This window comes from Pelobates fuscus, chromosome 12, assembly GCF_036172605.1.
Source record: "Pelobates fuscus isolate aPelFus1 chromosome 12, aPelFus1.pri, whole genome shotgun sequence".
Taxonomy (NCBI): domain Eukaryota; kingdom Metazoa; phylum Chordata; class Amphibia; order Anura; family Pelobatidae; genus Pelobates; species Pelobates fuscus.
The window spans coordinates 126,943,895-126,954,497 of record NC_086328.1 but is presented as its reverse complement, the minus strand read 5'-3'; positions in this window follow the sequence as shown (position 1 = coordinate 126,954,497).

The window sequence follows — 10,603 nt, the reverse complement described above, 5'->3', positions numbered from 1 at the left end:
GAAGTTGTTCCAGTTACATCTGCTACCTCAGTCACAGTCATAAAGATTCTAAGGAGGTTGTTTGCTACACATGGATTGCCAGATACAATTGTGTCTGATAATGGAACACAATTTACCTCATCAGAATTCAAAATGTTCATGGCAAGTAATCTTATTCGACATGTTACTATTGCACCATTTCACCCATCATCAAATGGTCAAGCTGAGCGTATGGTTCAGACTACCAAAGACTCATTAAAGAGAATTATTGAAGGAGATTGGAATCGTAGACTTGCAAATTTCCTTCTGCAACAACATGTGACACCTTGCTCAAGCACCGGTAGTAGTCCAGCAGAGCTCCTTATGAACCGGTGTCTTAAAACTTGTTTGGATCGTTTACATCCTGATTTGACAACTGAGTTACAAGAGAAGCAAGAATTGCAATTCAATAAGAACTATAATGCTTCTACTGTCAGAGTATTTGCACCTGACAGTGATGTTTATGTCAGGAACTATGTTTCTGGGCCTAAATGGATACCTGCAAAAGTACTTATGGCCACAGGACCTTTGTCATACAAAGTACGAATTCCTGATGGTAGAATATTACGAAGGCATGTCGATCAGATTCGGGAACGGAGTGATGAGATTGTGCCTGCTGCCGGTCCCAGTCATACTGGGTTTTCTGTGATACCAAATGATGTGGAACCACTGGATGATACAGGTCTCAGTTCTCCAGGAGTTGTTATTGAAGAACCAGTTCTGTGTGGTCCATCTGACAGAGCACAGGAAGAAGGGATGGGCACAACTGAAGGTCCAGGTGAAGCAGTTCCAAACACGGTTTTGGGGCGCCCAAGACGAAATATTAAACCTCCCAGTTATCTCAAAGACTTTGAGGTCTAGGGGGGAGGAGTGTTATGTATTGAGGTTTATGCAGTCCACCTTCCAGTAGATGGCAGCATAGTGAAGTTATGCACTTGTTCTGTTGTGTTTAGTCTCTTTGGTGTTATGTTATTATGTGTGTGTACTGAAGTAAAGAGAAGTTATATTTTACTACAATGTCTGAGAGCCATTTGTGAATATATAACATGCTAATACACTAAAGGTTGGTTGTTTCGGGGGATAACTCTCGCCCCCCTAGCATGGGGCTAACTTAAACTATATACACTATAAATACAACGTGGGAGTATCGCAAAGCGTGAGTCCACGAGACCTGTGAGTATCAGTGAAAATATATACAGTATAGCTAGAGAGTTATGTCATGCCTTTCCACTGCGGAGAGGGCATCTACAGGCTCAGGGGCATTTGTTTTGCTTTCCTTCCTCCTCTCTCTCAACTTCCAGTCATATCATGGGTCATGGGTTGTGCTAGGTATTGTCTCCATTTCACTTTGACGTCTGATATATATAGTATAACAAGATATGTACACAAAAGTGGAGGTGAATGAATAAAAAACTCTAACACCTAAAAGTGGTATCCCCTACACCCCTTAAAAACAAATAATATAGAGTGTTACAGGGTGACTGAGGCATATCAAGCATCCCCCCAGGATAAGCTGACTGATATAGAAATTTGGAAAATTAGGTGTTCATGTCAAAGATCAATTAAAAACGTAACCAAAACTGCAAAATTGCAAATGATAAAAAAGCATATTACGGGGGCGGAGCCTAGCATCCAAACGGAGCGGTTGTGCTGCACCTCAGCTCTTGCCCAACACAGCACAAATTGGGGTATTGGGCGTATAATAATTGGGGTATTGGGGTATAATTGGTAACCCCCCAAAAACGGCGCAAAAGCATGCAGGAGAGGTGCCATTAAGTAGGGAACACCCGGGTGACACTTGGGTGCTAAAACAAAACGTGTAACCCATCGAGAACCTGCATTACCACCCGAGGCCTACCAGAGATCGGGCAGTGGAGAGACGCCCGCTCACCACGCTGCAGACCTGAGTATGGACTCCACCCCCTTTGGACCGATGGGGGTCATCTCAGTCCAGCATGGGCAATGGGAGAGATAGACGAAGCCCGAAACCGCGGCTCACAGGAAAGCAACAAAAGGGCTGTCAAGCACATGGCCTGCTTAAGATGGCAGCGACAAGCGAGAGAAACCACACACAAGGGACAGAGAATGGCAGCAACATTCAGCAGTGACTGGATGCAGCCTTTGACCAATTCTGGACCAAGCTATGGCACCTGCTGAAAATGCCTCAGGTAAAACCGCAAGCACCGCCACCCCAGGGCGCGCGGAACCAAGGGCACAGGGAGCAGAAAGGCACCGGTGAAATACATGAGAATAAAGGGGCGGCATGAAGGTGAGCCACAACACGCGCCATCTGACACCATGCCCCCCAAGCAACACTCAGTCTCACTGAGAACCCACACCCATAAGCGCCCCAGACCAACTTCCCAGGCCCTCCGCCTGCACAAAGGCAAAAGAAGCCCAACCGCACAACAACAAGCTCCCTATCCGGGTGCCCGGAGAACATGGCGCCTACGCAAATCCGCCTACTCTCCTCACCATGGCCTCACCACACCCCGACTGGGCAGAGACCGACCCCTTGCGACTAACTCACCAGGGAGGAAGAGGAACGCACCACAGAGCCAACCACAGGCTCCGAGAAGCACCCGCTTGCCTAACCCACGTCCTTGGAAGGTACTACCGACCAACAAGACCACCCGGGACATCGCCTGCAGCACAGAGAGCAGCTGGAGCGGAGGGACATGCACAACCAACCTTCCAGGGTCTCTGCACTTCCCGCTGTTGGGTGTTGGCTGATCGCGGACTTACCTTCTGCTGCACAAGTCACGCCAGAGCTACCTGATCTGCCGGACCCCTGTGGAAGCCATATTGTCCAAGGACATGGTTATGTTTAATATTTGTTTTGGCCTTTGAATTAACTGTTACTTTGGTTATTAACTCACATGCGACAGATAATGCCTTAAATAAGCCTGTGCCTTTAAATCCACATGCAGTCAATATGTTAATTTGAATAGCTTCTCGCTTGCCCTACCTGATGCATGACGTGTGCATCTTAAACATGACGTCTTTCCCTGCTGTACACACATGCAACCCACTCTAGGCACACAGCGATTAACTGACAGCTCCACCCTGTTGAGCTTCCACAAGCCAGCAGTAGCACGTAGGGCACAAATAACACAAAATGTGACTTGTCCATTTACCTGAGCCTACTGTATAACATAACTAGACTGCATACCCACGCTAAGCCCTTGTTCAGTGTGATCACAGTGTTTATTCCTGCATAGCTAAGCAAACTCTCTCATACTTAAGAACCAATGTATGCATTATGTTTTACTCGCTGACCTCAACGTGACCCACTACATTAATCGTACTTAGCCTATATTCAGCTTGCATTACCAACTTCAAAAAATTGTGCTTCTTCCCTAAATGCCACACAAATGTTCAATTCTGTTTGTGTTAAAATAGCCTGTAACAGCCGTCGTGGCATTACAGGCATGCTTGTAATGTCTTGCAGAATAGTTAAGCATCTATTATCTCATTTTATTTTGTTTTATTTAATCTTACTCCGACAATACAGCCGTTTAGTCAAGCTTCCTAAAAAAAATAGAAAAATGTGCGAATTGTCATGCCACTGTTTAACTACTGTACATCTTGAAATACGCTGTTGTGGTGTCTGATGATATCCTGTAACCACCTGCACAGCAAAAAAAAAAATATAAAAAAAAAATAATAATAAAAAAAAAAAAAAAAATAATATACATACACATAAAAGGTGGAGTTTCCGAGCAATATTTCAACAGATATTCTGCCAAATAAAATATGCAAACAATAGTGCAATACAGTATTTAAAAGCTTGGGAAGTAAAATAAAAGAGAAAATATCACTCACAAGCCTAGAGTCATACCCTCATATGACTCAAATGGTATGTCTGATATATGTTTCCCCGATCTAAGGTGCGTTCTTGCCATATGTTCATAATCTAAGTTAACTGTGATTTGCTGTACAAGGGCACTCCATGATGGGATATCTGCCTCCCTCCATGCTCCTGCTATTAGTAAGACGGCTGCTATCAGGATATGGAACACTAATATGAAGTCATTGTGCTGGAAATCTTTTAGTCCCATAAATAGAAGCCCAAGTTCGGGTTTAAGTGTAAAGTCCATTTGTACTAGGTCTGCGATCAGTTCATCCACTTTATTCCAGTATGGTCAGAGGTGCGTGCACGTCCACCAAATGTGGTGCATTGTACCACTGGCTGTGCCGAATCTCCAACACCCGTCTGCTGTCCCAGGGTACATGCGTGCCAGCCTTTCAGGCACCATGTACCATCTGTAGCCTATTTTCCAGATTTGTTCTATGTTTGTGTCACATGCTGTCCTACTTCTATGGACTGTAAAGGACTGTCTCCATTGGCTTTCGGCAATAATACAGTGGAGGTCCGCCTGCCAGGCCTGTTGATGTGTGTATGGTGGGGTTGTGGTATGGTTAAGTAGCGAGTTATAGCAGAGGGACATCGCCTTCTTGGAGTGTCGTCGGCCAGACATATTTTTTAGAGGGAGTTATGGTACCCGGTGGGTCGTTAATCTGGGTTTGGTCGTGTAATATTGATTTAATTTGTAGATAAGGACATATTGCTCTTTGTGGGAGATTAAACCTAGTTACTAAATCTGTCAATTGTAACAATGACCATGTATTTGCCAGCGCTAGTAAGCTGTATCAATGTCTTTTCGTTTTCTTCCACTCTGGAGATAGTCTTCCTATCTGCAGTGAGGGGTTTGGGGAATGTCGTTTTCCACTCCCCAGCTCATCAGGACACGGTCACCTTCCTCTAGGCTCTGGATCATGGTAGTTTTCCCATTTCTGTTGACCAGTAGCTTTACAGGAAAACCCCATCTGTAGGCTTGGTGGTGTGATCTTAGTGTTGTTGTGATGGTCTGGAATTCCCTCCGGTGCTTCAGTGTGGCTGCTGAGATGTCAGTGAATAGTAACATGTCGTTGTAGGATTCAGGCAGGGTCTTTATGGTCCTGCTTGCTTTCAGGATCACCTCCTTAGCGTGGTAATAGTGCATACGCACCAGCACATCTCAAAGCATTTCGGGTGGGAGAAACCTGGGCTTTGCCGTTCGGTGTGCTCTATCCAGCAGGAATATGTCGCGAGGCAAGTCCAGTGCTAGGGAGTTCAGGAGCCCCGTAATGTAAGTGGCGAGGTCAGCTGGAATGACCGATTCAGCCACACCGCGAATGCGGATTTTGTTACGGTGTCCCCTGTCCTCCAGGTCCGCCATCTTAGCCTCATGCTAGTCTACTCTGGCAAGGAGGCTTTCCATCTTTCCGGCCAGGTCGTTATGTGCGTCGGCCATTTCCACCATCTTGTCTTCCACTGTGGATGTCCTGGTGCCAAGATCTTGGCCGTCTCTTTTGAGGTCTCCAGTAGCAGTTTGCAGGGTATTCTGCAATTTGGTGGACATTGCATCCAGCCTGCGTGTCTTTTGCCTTTGGGTTGGGACGTGGTCCGTTTTTTGTTTGTTAGGTAGAGTCTAATTGTATTCTATGGCCTGCTCAGCACGGAGCGCTCAAATAATGCATCTGCTCTGTTCCGAGTCTAGGACACGCCCCGACTTTATTTATTTTTTTTGACAATCTTTATTTTGCATTTTCAAAAACAGGAAGATACAGAAAGAAGAATACGATAGCTTTGTGTTAGTGACATGTTCCAGGGTACATTCAAGAACCATATAAAAATCGCCTTTATGATACAGTTCTATCTATAAAACAACTGTGAAATACAGCCCATCTTACTTTTTTTTCCCCTTCTATTCTTATTATTTGTTTTTGACATTCTTCGTTTATCTGTTATTATCCAAGTTAGATGGGGATATAGGAGAGAATAGGGAAAGGATATTAGTCAGGGGTAGGAGAGTCGCCTTAGCTGTAGCGAACATCTAGAGTCACAGGATCAGTACGTTAAATTCTGTCCCTCTTTTAGCTTCTTGCGATTATCTAGATTATAGCGGCAAGAATAGAGTTTGCTTGCTTATCACCACGTTTCAAATTAGCGTTGGACGCACATATCGTACGTAGTGGTTCTCGTCAATGTTTTAGACCGTCGGCCGCTTTTGTATGGTTACTGCGCCTCTCAAGTGTGTTCGTCCTGGTGGAGGGTTGTCAGTGTGTGGGTTAGACGGGCAGGAGTGCCTATGCGGCTGGCCCTACTGCGGTGTCCCTAATATGTGTAGTTATAAGTCGATGGGCATCTAGGGTGACTTAGGCGCACGCGGTATAATAGTCTGATTATGTGGGTCTTTGTCTGTCAGCCTCCCTATCGCCTGCGTGGGCTGTGGCGTCTGTGCGTTGATCTGTCATGGCGTGCATGTCCTGGTCCATATCCAAGAGTGAGATAGTCTGGTCCAGCAACGGTCCAGATGGGGGGGGGGGGTGGGGATGAGGAAGAGGGGAAGGGTGTAGGGAGGGGCGAGAGAGAGGAAGGGGGGGGTGTATTCTAATAGGAAGAGGTGTGAGTGGAGGAGAGGGGGGGAGGGAAGAAGAGGGGCAGGTTTAGGATGCCTTTGTTTTAGGGTACAGCTCTGTCCGCAGCAAAGTACAGGAGCCAGGGGGTCCATGTCAGGTTACATTTTTCTGTGCGGCCCTGGATGGATGCCGTCATGCTTTCCATGGTATGAATTTCTCCTACTCTATCTACCCACTGCTGGAAGGTGGGGGTTGCCGTTTGTTTCCACAATGTGGGTATCAGGGATTTTGCTGCTGTCAGCAGGTGTTTCGTCAATGACTTCTTATAGGTTTTTAGTGTCATGCTCGTGTGGTGTAGTAGCATGTGGAGGGGCTGGAGCGGGAGTTCCGGGTCCGATATTTCGCGTATTTTGGTGTTTACCATCTCCCAGAAGGGGGTGATGGCCGAGCATGACCACCAGATATGGAGCATAGTGCCTTTTCTCCTCTCTGCACCGCCAACATGTATCTTCCATACCTGGGTTCATGCGGTGTAGCACGTCAGGTGTTCTGTACCAAGTTGTTAACAGCAAATTTTCCGACTTTATTATTTTTAACATACCAAGTTTGTTTTAGTTTTTTTTAAATTACTATTTATTCTATCCATCTTAAATTTATTTATTTTCTCTTTGAGTTCGTGCATTTCTTTAGATCTTTCATGACTTGGTAATTCTTCATTTATTTTATCTATTTTGTAGAGTTTAATTAGAAATGTTGACATATTACTATCTCTTTTTCTATTTTCCAATATAGTCATCTTAATCAGATACCCTCTTATCACCGCTTTATATGCACACCCCTTATTACTACTAGTAATTCTTACATTGTGGGTTCACCAGGGTACTCCTGGCCCAATAACTATTACATTGTGTTCCTGTGTTTGTCATAATGACTATCATTTCATAACGGCTAACCTTTTCTGTTTCTAGTCATCTATGATTCTAATGAACTAATTTCACAGAACTGTTTCCTTATAGTCCTCCCCAAAATACATAGTTAACTTAGTGAGCTTTGTTTTATTACTTACTAAGTGCCCTAAAGGAAAGTAAATCGCTTAGTGAGACAATTTACTGAGATAATCTATACATTGTATGTACTGTGTCTTTACATTACAACACCGAATGTTACGAAAGGAGTTTGATGCACTTAGAACTTTTGACATTTCAAAAATATCAATAGCCCAAAAAAATCCCTTTTGTAAATTAAAAAGCAGAATTTGTAATAAAAGAAATAAGGTAACTTGTTAAAGATTACGTTTTTTCAGAACCAATAAAGGGCTACTCAAAGCTTGTCGTCATCTTGTTTTGGGAAGAGAGGGACAGCAAAGGTATTGTGTACAGGAGAGTCTTGAAGGTAAGCCATTTATATATTTAATCAATATATATAAAACATGGAAGGGGGAGAGACCTATGGGATCTAGTAAAGCCTTAAAGGCATGTATCGTAAGGATCCCAGCGCAATATTGCGATATTATATCATATCCGAAGAATGAATTGCTTAGCTGATTAAACGCTGAACTCTCCCATCCTGGGATTTTCAATATTATTTGCACTTATCTGCTGTATTTGTCAGGTCAGAGAAATAAAGTTAAATTTAGAATTCCACACCGCTTTATACACGGTATCTCACAAAAGTGAGTACACCCCTCACATTTTTGTAAATATTTTATTATATCTTTTCATGTGACAGCACTGAAAAAATGACACTCTGCTACAATGTAAAGTAGTAAGTGTACAGTCTGTATAACAGCGTAAATTTGCTGTCCCCTCAAAATAGCTCAGCACACAGCCATTAATGTCTAAACCGTTGGCAACAAATGCGAGTACACCCCTAAGTGCAAATGTCCAAATTGGGCCCAATTAGCCATTTTCCCTACCCGGTGTCATGTAACTCGTTAGTGTTACAAGGTCTCAGGTGTGAATGAAATACAGGTGTGTTAAATTTGGTGTTATCGCTCTCACACTCTCTCATACTGGTCACTGGAAGTTCAACATGGCACCTCATGTCAAAGAACTCTCTGAGGATCTGAAAAAAAGAATTGTTGCTCTACATAAAGATGGCCTAGGCTATAAGAAGATTGCCAAGACCCTGAAACTGAGCTGCAGCACAGTGGGCAAGACTATACAGCGGCCTCGCCATTGTCGACCAAAGAAGTTGAGTGCACGTGCTCAGCGTCATATCCAGAGGTTGTGACTTTGGGAAATAGACGTACAAGTGCTGCCAGCATTTCTACAGAGGTTGATGGGTGTGGGGGGGTCAGCCTGTCAGTGCTCACACCATACGCCGCACACTGCATCAAATTGGCCTGCATGGCTGTCATCCCAGAAGGAAGCCTCTTCTAAAGATGACGCACAAGAAAGCCTGCAAAAAGGTAGCTGAAGACAAGCAGACTAAGGGCATGGATTACTGGAACCATGTCCTGTGGTCCAATGAGACCAAGAAGCTGATTTGGTTCAGATGGTGTTAAGCGTGTGTGGCGGCAACTAGGTGAGTAGTACAAAGACAAGTGTGTCTTGCCTACAGTCAAGCATGGTGGTGGGAGTGTCATGGTCTGGGCCTGCATGAGTGCAATGAGGGAACCATGAATGCCAACATGTACTGTGGCATACTGAAGCAGAGCATGATCCCCTCTCTCTCTGCATGTCTCCAGACCTAAACCCTATTAAGCATCTGTGGGGCATCCTCAAATTGAAGGTGGGGGAGCGCAAGGTCTCTAATATCCCCGAGCTCCGTGATGTCGTCATGGGACACCAGTGGCAACCTGTGAAGCTCTGGTGAACTCCATGCCCATGAGGGTTAAGGCAGTGCTGGAAAATAATGGTGGCCACACAAAATATTGACACTGTTATACAGGCTGTAAACTTACTACTTTATATTGTAGCAGAGTGACATTTCTTCAGTGTTGACACATGAAAAGATATAATTAAATATTTACAAAAATATGAGGGGTGCACTCACTTTTGTGAGATACTGTAGACTGCACCACTGTCACACACACACTGCATCCCTACACACTAGATCCCCTATAGACACTAGATCCCTTATGTACACACTTAACCACTTACACACACTACATTCAAGACAGACACTACATTCCAGACACACACACTACATCCCTTATACACACTCTGGATCCCACACACACACAATATATCCCCTATACACACTCTGGAACACACACACACACACACACTATATCCCCTATACACACTCTGGATCCCATACACACACACACTATATTCCCTATACACACTCTGGAACACACACACACTATATCCCCTATACACACTCTGGATCACACACACACACAATATCCCCTATACACACTCTGGAACACACACACACACACACACACACAAACTATATCCCCTATACACACTCTGGATCCCATACACACACACTATATCCCCTATACACACTCTGGAACACACACACACACACACACACACACACTCTGGATCCCATACACACTCTGGATCCCATACACACACACTATATCCCCTATACACACTCTGGATCCCATACACACACACTATATCCCCTATACACACTCTGGGTCCTCTGCACACACACACTATATTCCCTATACACACTCTGGATCCAGGGCCGGATTAACATAGGGGCTGATGGAGCTGCAGCTCCAGGCCCAGGCCCATGGAATAGGCCCATTTAAAAAAAAAAAAAAAAAAAGATTTTTTTTTTTTTTTTTTTTTTTTTACACACTACTCTTAGGTTTGCCACCTGACTGGTATTTTACTGGCACAGCCAGTATTTGAGGCTGCCTGGCCGTGCCAGTATTGCAGTAATACCGGCAATACAAATGCAGGTATTTTTCTCAATATAAACAGAGATTATTCTGCAATACCAGCACCGGCCACTAGGGGTCACTGTGTGTGAAGAGAGGCAGTAATAGGAAGTTACAGCATATCGCTCCCCTGCCGCCCCACTGCCTCAGCACAGAGAATCCAGACAGCAGATCTACAGCTCAGGTAAGTGAGGGATGGGGGGAAAGGCAGCAGGGAGACATGGGGATACTGAGGCACTAGGGGACACATGGGGACACTGGATGACATGTGGGGACACAGACACTTGGGGACACTGGAAAACATGGGGACACTGAGACACTAGGGGACACTGTGAG